This window comes from Polypterus senegalus, chromosome 1, assembly GCF_016835505.1.
Source record: "Polypterus senegalus isolate Bchr_013 chromosome 1, ASM1683550v1, whole genome shotgun sequence".
Taxonomy (NCBI): Eukaryota; Metazoa; Chordata; class Cladistia; order Polypteriformes; family Polypteridae; genus Polypterus; species Polypterus senegalus.
The window spans coordinates 281343221-281359224 of NC_053154.1; the positions used below are offsets into that span (position 1 = coordinate 281343221).

The 16004-nt window shown below is 37.4% G+C and overlaps 1 protein-coding gene across 1 annotated transcript in view; it reads left to right on the top strand.

Annotated features, from left to right (window-relative positions):
* The window catches only part of gfra1b (gdnf family receptor alpha 1b), a 287118-nt gene that overhangs the window by 108516 nt on the left and 162598 nt on the right, over positions 1-16004 (top strand). The window lies entirely within an intron of this gene.

Below are 16004 nucleotides of genomic sequence, written 5' to 3' on the forward strand. Positions count from 1 at the left end.
ATATTGATTTTCTTTAATTTGTTTACTTACAGTAACTGTGGCAAAGGAGTACTTTCTTGTTTTTTTTATTAAAAAAATGGATGAGTGGCAAATCATTTTTTTTGCGTTCAGGGATTGTATTAACTGTTTTGAAAGTGGTATCCTTATTTATATGCTTTATCAAAGAGGTTTTGTTTTCATTTTGGTGATATTTGTGTGTGTGAGACATGGGTAGAAGTTTGCTCAGACCACCGCGCCACTGTTTGTACAGGAAGCACATTCAGGCATAAGCCGCAGACACAGATATGCAGAACTGTGACAGTTTTCAATATCTTGGACAGTGTACTGAGGAGCAGCTGTCTGACATGCACAAGAGAAGAAAACTACAGTTTACAAATGTTACAAGCTGAAGTGACCTCTTTCAAGCTAAGTATGAAACAGTAAACAAATCCGTCCAAAATGTTTTTTATCAGCTAAACGACATGCAGGAGAGGCTGGTGCGGCTATACTTGCTTTCTGACATCTTTTTCAGTGATTATTCCTCCTACTGTAGGTTCCTTTTACTTTTGGCTCCTATTGATGCCGTCCAAAAAGGGAATGAGTAACAAATGGATGAATAAACACTTCAGTGAAATAAGATAGACTCTGGGACTTGTGAGAATGAACTGGATTAAGCAAGTTTAATAATGGATGAACAGGTGAATAAAAGACAAACCGTGTCACTTCGCCTTTGATGTTTTGAGAATGTATTATACCATTTATTTATGGCAGTCCGTACATTAGATAGAGAAAGCTATGTCCCTTATGGCCTATTAATCAAGGCCACCAAATTATGGGAAAACCCCAAACCTATTTTATGCTTCATTAAACATTGATTTTTTCCAAGACGTTGCAATGTTAAGCAGTTTACACATGCATCCTGTTTTTATTTAAGTGTGTTTTCCACAAGGATCTTCAGGCTAAAGAATTTCTAGTAAGTTACAATTTAGCCCATCTCCATGCATATAAAATGATATCCAATATCTTCACAGCAGCAGCTGTATTTCTAATTAATGCTTATTATAACATGGTATGCCAAGATCAGAAGGGAAAGTCAGAAATCAGTATCTTATAGCACACCACATTCAACATCTTTGCCCAAGAGAAAGATTAAAACCTCCGATTTAATTCTTACTTCTTAGTGGAGGACTCATGGCTATTAAAGCTATTTTTTCATATTTTATCAGAAGCTAAAGAAGTAAGAAGTCCAAAGTAAGCATATTTTCTGGCCATACGATTGTCTGGCATCATTCCGGACTTTGCTCTTTGAGCCTGGTGCTGCTGGAATGGGCTATGCACCCTTGCAACCCTGAATTGAATTAAGTGGGATCAAATATGGTACAAGTAAACACAAAATGCCAAGTGTTTTTTCAAGACTTATGAGTGCTTGAATTGAAATTATACTTTGTAGTGTAGCACTTTACCATGATTTATACACTCAGTTAGAAATGGGGAGTGAACTGGAACTCTTACTGCTTACACTACAGTGCCTCAGGCTATAGGTCACACTGCAGGCTAGGATCAAGGAGTAACCATAATTTTAACAACAATGCATTTTACATTTGTATCCTAACATCCATCTACCTGTTCATTTTCTTAACTTGCTGAAGCCTGACAAGGAAAAAAAATATCCTGGCAGCAATGGCCCAAAGCAAAGCCCAGTATTTTGATAATAAATAAAAAATATTAACAAAAATGATACCAGTTTATTAATAATATAATTTCTGCTATGTGTAAACTTACACTTTTGAACTGCATTGATTTTAAACTTGCTGCTGCTGTATACCCCATTATATTTCTTTATTTTCTGCAAATTGTTAAGGATGAATTCTTTAGATAGTTTCCTACCCAAGAAAACAGTACTTTACCAACTAAAGTAATTCTGAATTACATTCTATTAGACATCAAGTTTTTATAGTGGTTGTTTCTCTTATTTCCATTACAATTTAATTTTTCATTGTGGTGTTTGGTAGTGCATTTTGCAATGAAGACACTATACTATTCCTTGTTATTTGGTATATACAGAAACAGGTAATATCCAATACAAAAACATCTCTTACATTTATATACTTATAAAACACTAGGGGGCTTCGCCCCCTGCTCACTTCGCTCGCCAACCCCTTTCCCCCCACAGCAGTGCTACGCGCCGTTTTGAAAAGGGGAGCTGAATGCACCCCAAGGAGATGCGGTCGCTCCTCCGATAACCCCTCTTATACGGTGGTGATACAGATGCTTTTTTTTTTTAACCTTCTCTTTGCTCAATCACCTGCTGGCTTGCTGCTGCTTCCATGCTGCGTGATCTGCACTTTGCTCGCCTACCCCTCTCTGCCAGCGTTATGCGCCATTGTGAGGAGGGGGGCTGAACGCACTCCTAGAAGATGCAGACGCCCCTCCGAAACCCCTCTTAAATGGTGATACAATGGGAAACAAATAACAGTTGTTTTTTTACCTCCTCTTTGCTCAAGCAGCTGCTACTGCCATGCCTCGTGATCTGCATTTCATGCGCTGCTTCGATCATTTAAAAGCCTGTACAGCACCTGTCCTTTTGTCTCACTGCCTTGTCTCTGTTGTCCCCCAGACATCCTCAAACACTATTCTATCTCTTTTCGCTGTTCCGTTATTTCACAGAGTAATATTTTCTGTTTGTTTGTGCTAATGTGAGCTTTACTGTCATTTTTTTGAGACTTTCGAATTTTCCTACTTCCGTTATCTCTAACCTGCTCTGCATGTGTATCACGGGACTTGCTTCCAAAGGCTGTAAGTATGACGTGACTTGTCCATATCGCGGGACGTGAAAATGTCTCTTTGTCTCTCTGTCTCTCTTCAAATGATCTCTCTTCCAAAGATCCCATCTCATTGCAGGAAAAAAAGTCTTATATCGTCACAAGATTTTTTTTTATAATAGAGAGATAATCAAAAAGAAAAATCAGGAATCATAAACAGAGGTTTACAAGCAGACCTGAGTAGATCAACAAATCTCTCTCTCTACAGTAGTTTTTTCTCTTACTGACATAATAATGGATCTATGTACGTGTCTAGAGACAGTGTAGGGATAGAATACTATAGATCAAAAGTGGGCATGCGCAGGAGTTAGATGAACCCACCTTCTGGCTCAGGCAGTTGTTATTTAACCTATTTAAATACAAATGATCTTCTACTACATTTTGTTGTCTTGTTACTTGGAATTGTATTGGTGTGTACCTTGTGATATTGCGTTCTTTGAAAAATGGTATCTATATATATAATTCACTAAGTCACCCGACCATGGGATACGCATGACAGAGCCACGCCCGCCAACTCACAGAGCCCCGCCCACCAACTCTAAGACCATGGGATACGCACGACAGAGCCCCGCCCGCCAACTCTAACCCTCCTCCGGCATCATGGAGAACGCACGACTGAGCCCCGCCCGCCATCTCTAATCCTCCTTCTGCGTCTACCGTCACTCTCTAGGCATGCGTTTGCCTTTTACTTTACAGAAAATTTCCTGTTAGATTGGCCTTTGCAATGACAATTAATAAGGCACAGGGCCAAACTTTCAAAAAGATATGCTTGCATCTGCCAAAACCAGTTTTCAGTCACGGACAATTGTATGTTGCTCTCTCCAGAGTTCCATCTTTTCATTCACTCACAGTCGGATCCTCAAACCCACCCCATTTGGACAACTGTGTCTTTCAGGAAGTCTTCTCCCATCAATGAATAATTATGCAGCATATGCTACACCGCGGGTTGGCTAGTATAAAATAAAGAGCGATAGTTGATTATATCAACTAGTGTTGTAATGGTTAGCACTACTGTCTCAAGGATCCATTTTCTTGGGCAAAATCCATTGCTCAGTCACTCTCTATATGAAGTTTGCACATTCTCCCCATTTTTTCCTCCAACTTCTAAAAGTGACACGTGTCAGATTAATTGTTAAATGTAAACTGGCTTGATGACAGTATAATTTCTGGCCGGGGTTAGCTTCTGTCTTATGTGTAATGTTACCAGGATAGGTTTCAGTCTTCTGTGATTTGTGAAGCAGGTTTGAAAATGTATTATATAATTTGTCATAAATTACCAAGTTATAGCTGTTTATTGATTAGGCAAATGATGAATGATTATTAGGGACAGCAGCACTGATGGGCTTATGAGGGTTTCTGAGATGGTTTGTGCACAGATTCATTCTTTTTGTAATTCGTAATGATATCTGGTGATTTGACAACAGCCTTTGTGTCTCAGCTGAAGCCTCTGAAGAATATATAGTGTGCCACTTTAGCAGACAACTCTTGAATTTCTTATTGCTATACATAGAACGAAGCTTTATGGAGTTTACCCACTTCTTATTTTTTGCATGTTACCAGTACTATGGCTGTTTTTATGAACTGAAATCAATTAAAAATGACTTACACTTAGCAATGTACCAAGAAAGACTGAACAGTCTTGTGATCCTGTCTATTGACTGGGAGCTTGCACATTAAGTGAGTTGCCTGTGCGGAACAAAATTGTTAGTGACATCACAACAACAAAAGCTTAGAGGAAGATACTGTAGAAATTAGTGCAGTAAGATCAGACCTGTTTTTTACTAGATTTTTTTATATTATATGAAGAGGATAGTGCATTGTATTTCAGTAGACATGTTACAAAATAAAGATTGATAATGTTCTGCTAGTCACAGGTTTGTTAAATTGCCTTTTGTTAATTGGTCATGAGGTTCAGGCAAGGACCAAGAGGACACTTCTGTCCCATTTCTTGACATTTATAAAACTGTGCCCCTGAATGAGGAACCTGTTTGAGGGGAGACAGAAAAAAAAGTAGCTTACAACCAATACATGTCAGTCTGGCATTTTTATCAGAGACAGAAATAACAGACATGGTATTTATTGAAGGTCATACTGTTGATGAAACAGTTCAAGTGGTGTTTGGCATGCCCCATGCAACTGCAGTTTTGTGCAACTCACACTCTAAACTCTCCCAATTAAGGTTTGACATGTCCTATTATGTGTCACATGTAGATGGGGTTGTTAATTTGTAGAAAAGATAGAAGTTTTACTGTATGTGGCTAGTAGAGCGTTTATCATTTCCTTCCCATGTATAAATGCAGTGAAGATCAACATGTTGACTTTTAATTATTACAGATCTTATAGTGGGCTGCAGGGAATGTGTTTCATTTCATCTTGCAGCACTGACACCATGCTACCTGCACCATAATGTGTTTTGACAAGCCATTCGTTTTACAGCATTAGAGGTAATGCCCAAAATAACTTTGTATTTATATATACTGTACCTGTAGTTTGTGTATTATTACAATGGTTTAGGTCTTTGGCTTCCTGTAAAGTTGTGCTGGATAGAGCACATTCACAAAACGGATGAGCAGGTTATTGAGCGTCAGAAGGGGATATGACCAAGCAGATATGCTAAAATTAATCTTGTAAAACTTATTTGAGAGGCACTGTATAAGAAGTTTCAACTTTATATTTACCAGCGTTTATTTATGTGACTGTTAAGAGTTAAGCTCTCACATCAAATACTATAAACATGGCATCATTCATAAATATGACGCAATCACTAAATCCATTGCTGTAACATTTTACTGTGACCTGTATATTTTGAGTTATGTTTGTCAAGAGAAGGTGTAGTAGTTAGTACCACAGAGTCCTGAGATTGAACCCCAGCCTGGTCATTGGCTCTGTGGAGTTTGCTTGTTTGAGCATTTTATTTCAGTGTGTTCCACAATAAACTAGCATCCCATGCAGCACTGGGCCCTGCCTTATGCTCACTTCCATTGAGTAGGCTTCTGTCCACATGACACCAGATTAAATGGACACACATTAGGAGCTGCATACTATATGTATTTCATTCTCTTAAACATAATCATAAAACACGTTTTTGTGTAGCTCTTGCATTTGTTTTTGTATAATTTTGAGAAATTATTTAGAGGTACATTTAATCTTTCTTTAGAGACAAGTAGTAAAAGAATACTGTCTAATAATGCATGTAATATTTTCATATTCTGAAACAATACACCATCCTCTAGCTTATGTTTACAACAGTAATTTGCAAAAGTATAGAATCAATTTAGAATGAAATGGGGAACATCTTACTGTTCCCAGTTTTCATTCTTGTTACAGCTATTCTTTAAAGAAAAAAATGAAAATGTAAAAACAAAGCCATGAAAACGAAAACAGAAAGGCTCAATACTTCTTAATATTATCAAAAACTAAAACAAAGATCAATGATATCTTTAACAACATGCAAGTATTTTTGCATTTGCATTTGCCTACCTGACTCATAGATGTTTGCACCTGGGACTTTCACTTCAGTGATATATAACAGTAGTGGGGACAAAGGTGCATAAAGGAAAAACTGACAAAAGGTGAAGAAAGTTAATGGTGTAGTGTGACACTTCTAATGATCAGAAATGAGGGTTTGTTTAAAGTGACATTATTGCTTCTGCTTTTAATGCGCACCCTCTCATTTGTTAAAACTTGTAACAACTATCCTACATAGCTGCCCATTTATAGTGTAAATCTGGGGAACGATTGCAATATGCAGTCAGGTCCATAAGTATTTGGACAGTGACACAATTTCATAATTTTGATTCTGTACGTCACCGCAATGGATTTGAAATAAAGCAATCATCATGTGACTGAAGAGTAGACTTTCGGCTTTAATTTAAGGGGTTTACCAAAAATATCATATGAGCCATTTAGGAATGAGAGTGTTTTTTCTGCATAGCCCCCCATTTCTAGGGCCTGAAAAGTATATGGACATTTGATTGACATGCTGTTCCATAGCCAGATGGGACCAGTTCCCTTATTATGTATTTAATTAATAAGCAGGTAAAAAGTGTGGAATTGATCACAAGTGAGGAGCTTACATTTGGTAGCTGTCATGTGAACTATCAATATGAGGTCCAAAAAGCTGTCCATGCAAATATCAACAGACCATCTTTAGCCTTAAAAAACAAAATAAACCCTTTAGGGAGACAGCAGAAGCATGAGGAGTGGTCAAAGCAACCATTTGGTACATTCTTTAAAAAAAGAAATGCACTGGTGAGCTCAGCAATTCCAGAAGGTCTAGAAAACTACAGAAGAAAACTATGCTGGATGATCGCAGAATTCTGTCCTTGGTGAAGGAGAACTCCATCACAACATTTAGCCAAACCAAGAACACTCTCTGGAAGTAAACGTTTCATTGCCAAAGCCTACAGTCAAGAGAAGACCATGAAAGTAAAGACAGAGGATTAAACACAATGTGTAAACCACTGGTAGACATCAAGTATACGAAGGGCAGATTAGACTTTGCTGGAAAACATTTTTAAAGCCCAGTCCAGTTCTGGAACAATTTTCTTTGGACAAAGGAATCTAAGAAAGAGAAGAAATGGCTCGTGATCCAAGGAATACCACATCATCTGTAAAATATGTTTTATGGCATGATCACGCATGGCTGCGAATGGATGTCATTCACAGGTGTATATTGATGGTATGACAGCTGGTAGAAGTAGCAGGATGAATTCTGAAATTTATAGGACTATACTATCTGCTCAGATTCAGCCAAATGCTGCAAAACTGAAACACTTCACAGTACAGATGAACAATGAGCCAAAACATACTGCAAAAGCCAACCAAGTGTTTTTCAAAACAAAGTGGAATATTCTTCAGTGGCCAAGTCAACTGACCCCAACCCAATTGGAAATGCATTTCACTTGCTGAAGACAGAACTGATGGTAAAATGTCCAACAAACTAGCAGTAACTGAAGACAGCTGCAGTAAAGGCCTGGCAAAGCATCAGTATGGAGGAAACCCAGCACTTGGAAATGGGCTGAGTTCCAGATTTCAGGCAATAATTGACTATAAAGGATTTTCATCCAAATATTGAAAGTGGTGATCATTATATTTATGATTGTTAGTTTGTCCAAATACTTTTGTACCTCTGAAAATAGGGAAGCCACATATAAAGATGTCTGTTTTTTCAAAACAGCTAATACAATATTTTTGTTAAACCCCTTTAATTAAAGCTGAAAGTCTACACTTCAATTGCATCTTGTTTGCTTTGTTTCAAATCCATAGTGGTGGTATATGGATCCAAAATAATGAAAATTGTGTCACTGTTAAAATTCTTATGAATCTGACTGTAGATACTGGTAGGTCAGTTTTTTAAGTAAATATGAAAATAAAATAATACCTAGGTCTGATTCATGTGATAATGGTACTTAATCCCAAATAACCAATTACAAAATGAGCAGTAATAAATGGTCCATGAAGGCCTCATTTCATAATAATCTAAACTCAGTAAAAAAAACTACAAATCTCACTTTAGGTTGTCTTCCACATCAGTCACACTGTTGGCTATCCCCAAAGGAGCTCTGATTTTCCTCTCATGTCCTCAAAGATGTGCAGAATAAGTTAATTGGAAACTGAAGCTGTTACCCATAATCCCTGTTGTGGGGCATCCAGTAAATTTAGTCTTGATGCAAACCTTAAATTACTTGATAACCAAAAAATAAGGTGTATAATTAGACCATGGGATAAAACCAGACCCTCCACCAGAGGCATCTGTTATAGAAATTTACTTAAAATTTAAACAAAAACTATATCACCAGTTCAGAAAGAAGCCTGCAGTTTTAAATGCTGCTTATTGAACATTCACTCCCTTGGAAGTAAAGCTGTTTTGGTAAATGGTATTATATTAAGTAGAAAATCTGATCTGTGTCTTCTCACTGAAACCTGGCTTAATAAATATGACACTGTTCCCCTAGCTGAGGCGTCACCAGACGGATACTCGTTCCTTCATGAGTCTAGAGATTCTGGTTGAGGGGGAGGCCTTGGAATAATTCATTGTAACAAAATGCAAATCACGTCTAAAAATTTAGGCAACTTTACATACTTTGAGGCATTCATTTTAAATATTAAAACATATTCCAACACAATTATAGTGCTAGTCTACAGACCACCAGGGCCATATTCATTGTTCATGACTGAATTTAGCAACCTTTTATCTGATTTGGCTATAAATTATGATCACATAGTACTGATGGGGGATTTTAATGTACACATTGATTTGGAAACTGACACTTTTAGCAAATGTTTTACTTATTTGTTAAATTCAGTAGGATTTTGTCAGATTGCCAAAGGTCCAACTCATAATCATAACCACACATTAGATTTAATTATAACTTACAAAGTTGAAATTCAAAATTTAAATATTACTCCATTAAATGAAGTTAGTTTAGTTCTTCCCTTGCCAACGCGCTCACAGATTAAAACAAAGACAGTGCGGCATCTAGATTGTAATTCTGCTTCAAAATTTATAGATACTTTGAGTAAGTCGAACTGTGGAAAACCATTTAGATCAGTTAACATCAAATGTAAACGTGGAAAACAATTTAGATCAGCTGACATCACATTATAATGTGACCTTGAGAGATGCTCTGGATGCAGTGGCTCCCCTTAAAACAAAAGTGATCAAAGCACATAGAAAAAACTCGAACTATTAAATTAGAGTGTCGAAAACTGGAGTGCAGATGGAGAACAACAAAGCTACATGTCTTTCAAAGCTCTCTTTAAAGCTCGCTCAGAATACTATTCTACAGTAATAGATAGCACTGTTTAGAACAATTGCTAAATTAACAAATGGGAATTCAGATCTACAGTGCAACATACCAACAGATATTAGCAGTACAGACTTTGTGAACTTCTTCAATGATAAAATTGTAAATATAAGATCCCAGATCTCAGCATCACAGTACAAACTGCATACTAGCTTAGCAGACTCTGTCTCACATTGCATTCAGCAATTTAGTCATTTTAATCCTGTAACTGAGCAGGAAGTCTTAACTTTAATTTCTAAAATAAAACCCACTACTTGTTCCCTAGATCCAGTGCCAACAAAACTAGTAAAAAGTGCAATGGATGTTCTTGCAGCGCCTATTCTAAACATTATCCATAGTTCATTATTGCATGGCACAGTACCTGATTAAACCATTACTTAAAATGTCAGACCTGGACACACACATACTAAATAATTATAGGCCTATTTCAAATTTACCCTTTCTCTCTAAAAGACTCGAAAAAGTAGTCTCCAATCAGCTTCAGTCACACCTTACGCATTACAATTTATTTGAGAAATTCCAGACTGGTTTCCGGTTTTGTACAGTAACGGCACTAACGCGGGTTGTAAATGACATTCTGATATCCTCTGATGAAGTAAACTCCACTATAATTATGTTGTTAGACTTAAGTGCAGCATTTGACACCATTGACCATTCTATTTTACTGCACAGGCTAGAAAATGTTGTTGGGCTTACAAGCACTGTACTCGCTTGGTTTAGTTCTTATTTGTCAAATTCATTCCAATATGCAAAGAAATGTGCTAACAGTACTCCATCATTATACACAGAAGAGAGATATGGTGTCCCGCATGGCTCAGTACTGGGACCTTTATTGTTTTCACTTTACATGCTTCCACTGGGATCTATCATTAGGAAACATCATGTTCATTTTCACTCGTATGCAGATGACACCCACTTATACCTTTCATTTAGATCAAATGAAGTTTCTCCAATGTTGTCTTTAATTAGTTGTGTTAGTGAATTAAAGGAGTGGATGGATGAGAACTACTTGTCTTTAAACACAGATAAAACAAAGATGTTAATTGTTGAAGGTAATGACGTTGATCACAACAATATTTTGTCATCATTTAACTCAGTTGGAATCCCCATTAATTTACTGAATCAACCCACAATCTATGAGTTATCTTTGACTCTAGCATGTCATTTAAAGCGCATGTTACAAAGTTGTCCAAATCATGTTTCTTCCATCTTAAAAATGTTGGGAAATTAAGGCGCTTTCTAAATAAACGTGATTCTGAGAAATTAATCCAAAATGCTGCTGCAAGAATTATTACAAGAACAAGAAAGTATGAACATTTAACTCTAGTTCTTAAATCCTTACACTGGCTCCCGGTTAAGTTTAGGGCAGATTTCAAAATCCTCCTGTTAACATATAAAACATTAAATGGCCAAGGTCTGGCTTACTTGTCTGAACTTATCATGGCTTACAAACCAGAATGCACATTAAGATTTCAAGATGCCGGTCTGCTTATGATTCCAAGGATTAATAAAATAACAATGGGAGGTCGAGCTTTTAGTTACAGGGCCCCTAAACTGTGGAATGGTCTGCCTGCTACTATAAGAGACGCCCCTTCGGTCTGAGCTTTTAAATTCTGGCTAACGACTCACTACTTCAGTTTAGCATATCCTGACTAGAGCTGCTGATTAACTGTACAGACTGCATCTCTGTTGTTAGTCATTAACACTAAAACTTAAGTAACATGATAGTTATAATTTGATACTAACCTTCACCTATTCTGTTTCTCTTCTCTGTACTCAAATGTGGCACTCAGTGCCACTGCCCACCTGCCAAGTTGCTTTGCTTGCCTAAGGTAAAGTCATCCCTGATGGAGCATCGCTGGAATCATGGGGTAGAGGTGTCCTTTCATTGGATTGGCTGGCTAAGCAATATTTCAGCTGTGGAATGGCCAAATGGGGGAGGCAGCTTGATGGCTGAGGTCTCCAGGACTCTAAACAAATCTAAATCATATTATGATCATCTACTGTTAAATTCTGGTCCGTACTTGTAAAATTTTTATTTTTATACTGTATTGAGGATTTGTTCTGTTCTGTGCATTGTATTGTAATGTATTAACCCCCTTCTTTTTGACACCCACCTGGAAAGGGGTCTCTTTTTGGAAAGCCTTTCCCGAGGTTTCTTCTATTTTTTCCCTACAAGGGTTTTTTTGGGAGTTTTTCCTTGTCTTCCTAGAGAGTTGGCTGGGGGGCTGTCCATCTGGTGACGCCTCAGCTAGGGGAACAGTGTCATATTTATTAAGCCTGGTTTCAGTGAGAAGACACAGATCAGATTTTGTACTTAATATAATACCATTTACCAAAACAGCTTTACTTCCAAGGGAGCGAATGTTCAATAAGCAGCATTTAAAACTGCAGGCTTCTTTCTGAACTGGTGATATATTTTGGGCTATACAAAAATAAATTGTATTGTATTGTATTGTATATTGGTTCCTGTGTGAGTATGGGTGACATGCATGAGGGGGTCCAGTGATGATCCCTGTGCTGTATTGGTTCCAACCTGCACTTAGCACTACCAGGTTGTGTTATACCCATATAGCAGATAAATCTTTTGGAACTAATGCCCTGACCGAAAAGACCCCTTACTTGTTTTGCCCACCATGTAATTATCTCTTCTTGTGCAATGAAATGAGCAGTAAATAAAGCCACAACCAATTTTATTTCAGAATCACCATAGGGAACAAAGCAGCAATCAACCTGAATGTAACAGCAATAGTATATATTGTAAATGGAAAGAACTGTAATGTTCCATAAAGCCTGGTGTAACAGGTAGAGATCATGTGACATCACTGTGTTTGCTGTCAAAAGCATACTGAACAACTGGAGTTGGGATGTCTGACTTTTAACACAGTGGATTTAGGGTTAAATAGCAAATTGTTGTGAATTTGCACAGCTCAGGGTAGACACTCAGGTTTGATACTGTTGACATAATGATTTTATTTGTTTCAGATGACTGAACAAGTATCATTACTGTAAATGTCATTTAATTACATCACTAAAGGTTAGCAGATGTGCCCTTGCTGTTTTCGACAAGAATGAAGAACATCTGAACATAGGTTAGGGCCTGTTAGAAGCAGTTCTTGTGAAGCTATCCTTTAAGCAAGAAGAGAGTATAACCATTATGAAAAAATGATGCTTTAGTAAGGATCTGCTATCAGGCAACCTGACTGAGGAAGGAGAAGGTTGCAAAGAAAAAGGCACTCCTATTATTTCATTTCTTTTTAATTTTTATTTGGCACAGCCCTCACTAGGAAAAGGAAGTAAAAAAATATATATTTATTAAATTATTTTTACTTTTCATTGTTAATTCAGGTAAAGAACACGTTTTCAACAGAACTACAAACACATAACTTTTTTTACAAAAAAGAAAACATTTTTGGAATGACCATGCACAGTACATATGAAATAATAGGATTCATGTATTTCTCACCAGGCAAAGGACGGAAACGGGATCTGCCAGTCCACTATAAGCTCTGCCTTCTCAGAGATTCTGAGTGAGATAAAGCAGGTTTCAAAACGGATGGATGGATTAAGCCTAGTTCCTAAGGATTAGAGTTTAGTGCTGCCTTGTTAACTTGCTAGTGTAGCATAGACTGTATATGTAAGCCTTCATCAGTAATTAACCAGGCATATTCCCCAGAAAATCCATTTTTCTGAAACATAAAGAGACAAAACCTGAAGCAAGATTACTGAGTTCAACAAATTGGGAAGCAAAGGGGATTCTGCAGCTTTTTCAAGCAACTTGGCTGCCTGTCTGTTGTACTGTAATTAAGGATTTTGTATAGAACCTGGGTCGATGAGTGTTTATAACCTAAGACTTAAGATGGATAGGATAGTTACAAATTATTTCCAAAAATATTTTCAAATCTCATTAAAAGCTGTTTGATGCAGTACTGAGTTGGGAGAGAAATGTGGGAGCCGTCTGAGGGGTCACTGCAGATACAAGTCAGAGTAATGCATTAGCACACTGCTTTCCTCTCATAAAGTGCAGGTGAAATGAATCTGATGCAATTTCAGGAAACAAGCAGCCATTTTAGCCATTTCACCTCATCATAGAAATAAAATTGTGAAGACCTTGTACTTGAAATGAAAACATATCCTGTCTTTACCTTAAAGTGTCAATAGCATTTTAGAGCCAAATCTGCTCTATACCTTTTAGCACAGCTGCCAGCAAAAATATTCAACTGACATTTTATTTTAGCATTGTATTCAGGTTAAGCAAGGCCAAGTTGATTTAATTAGTGCTGTAAACTGGGACAGGCATTCAACACAAATGAATTTAATTAGAAGCATTTAGGCTTTCCGCAGCTGATAAATAATCTGTTTTCAGGTGTCTAACAGTCTTCCCATAAGCATTGTAGTTGATGACATCACCCTCTTGCCATTGTCAATTGTCAAGAGCCTTGCTGTGGCTTTGGATGACATTTTCTTCTTTAATCAACACATTCCTTTACTGACCCAGTCTTGTCACTGCTTCCTTCTCAGCATTCACAAGATCTGACCCTTCTCCTCACATGCAGTTTGCTACTTTAGTTCTTGTTCAAGCTGTATTTCCTTCTGGGCTGGATTACTGCAGCTCCTTGCTGCCAAGTCTCCAAGGAACTGCTGTGCATTCTCCTTCCCCTCCAGAATGCTGCCCGATTGCTGTATTCATTTTCTGTTTCAGTTTCTCCATTAATGTACTGTTTTTGTTTCTAGTACCCACATCAAAACTCTTGCCTTGACAGAAAAGTCAACTTTCATTCTCATCTCTTCTTATATCCCTCTAAAAAGTCTTTGTTCTTGTTCATCTTACCTACTAACTAAATGTCTCATCTAACAAGTTAAAACATGCTCTGTTTCTTATGTATTAGGGTAATCTAGCTTCTTATTAAAACTCAAAAATATTATGGTTAGGTGGTTTGATAACTCTAAATCTTTTCATGTGTGAATGTGGGTTTGGTTGTCTGTAAATGAATGTGCCATGTGAAGGGTGTTGGGAAAGGGTCCAGCTCCACACAATAATGTGGACTAAGCAGATTGACAAAATGAATCTATGAATATAATAGTAATAATAATAGTATTATTATCATACTTAAGTACACACTTTGCAACTATTTCACATGATTTTTTTTATTATACAGTTCTCGTCTCAGGTTACTGGATAGCGTCCATGTCTCGCAACCATATAGCAAGACAGGAAGCACCAGGACTCTAAAGACTTGGACCTTTGTCCTTTTGCATAGATATCGGGAGCGCCACAACAACAACAACATTTATTTCTATAGCACATTTTCATACAAGTGATATAGCTCAAAGTGCTTTACAAGATGAAGAAAGAAAAAATAAAAATATAATAAGATTAGGCAATATTAAGTAACAAAGAATAAAATAAGGTCTGATGGCCAGGAGGACAATAAAAAAAAACCTCCAGAGGGTTGGAGAAAAGAAAAAAAAAAACAAAATCTGCAGGGGTTCTGAGGCCACGAGACCACCCAGCCCCCACTGTGCCCAACAGTGCCACATTGTCTTATGCCTTAAGCAAAGCAGCTAGCAAACACACTTGGGAATAGTTAGGAAAATAAAAAACAAAACTAGTTTCATTTTAATTTGTTAAGGGAAAAGACCCCAGCTTAAGTTTCACCAGGCAGCACAGTATTTATACAGTTGTGCTTGAAAGTTTGTGAACCCTTTAGAATTTTCTATATTTCTGCATAAATATGACCTAAAACATCACTAGATTTTCACTCAAGTCCAAAAAGTAGATAACGAGAAACCAGTTAAACAAATGAGACAAAAATATTATACTTGGTCACGTATTCATTAAGGAAAATGATCGAATATTACATATTTGTGAGTGGCAAAAGTATGTGAACCTTTGCTTTTAGTATCTGATGTGACCCCCCTTTGCAGCAATAACTGCAACTAAACGTTTCCGGTAACTTTTGATCATTCCTGCACACTGGATTAGAGGAATTTTAGCCCATTCCTCCGTACAGAACAGCTTCAACTCTGGGATGTTGGTGGGTTTCCTGGCATTAACTGCTCGCTTCAGGTTCTTCCACAACATTTTGATTGAATTAAGGTCAGGACTTTGACTTGGCCATTCCAAAACATTAACTTTATTCTTCTTTAACCATTCTTTGGTATGATGACATGTGTGCTTAGGGTCATTGTCTTGTTGCATGACCCACCTTCTCTTGAGATTCAGTTCATGGACAGATGTCCTGACATTTTCCTTTAGAATTCTCTGATATTATTCAGAATTCATTGCTCCATCAATGAAGGCAAGCCATCTTGGCCCAGATGCAGCAAAACAGGCCCAAACCACGAAACTACCACCACCATGTTTCACAGATGGGATAAGGTTCTTATGCTG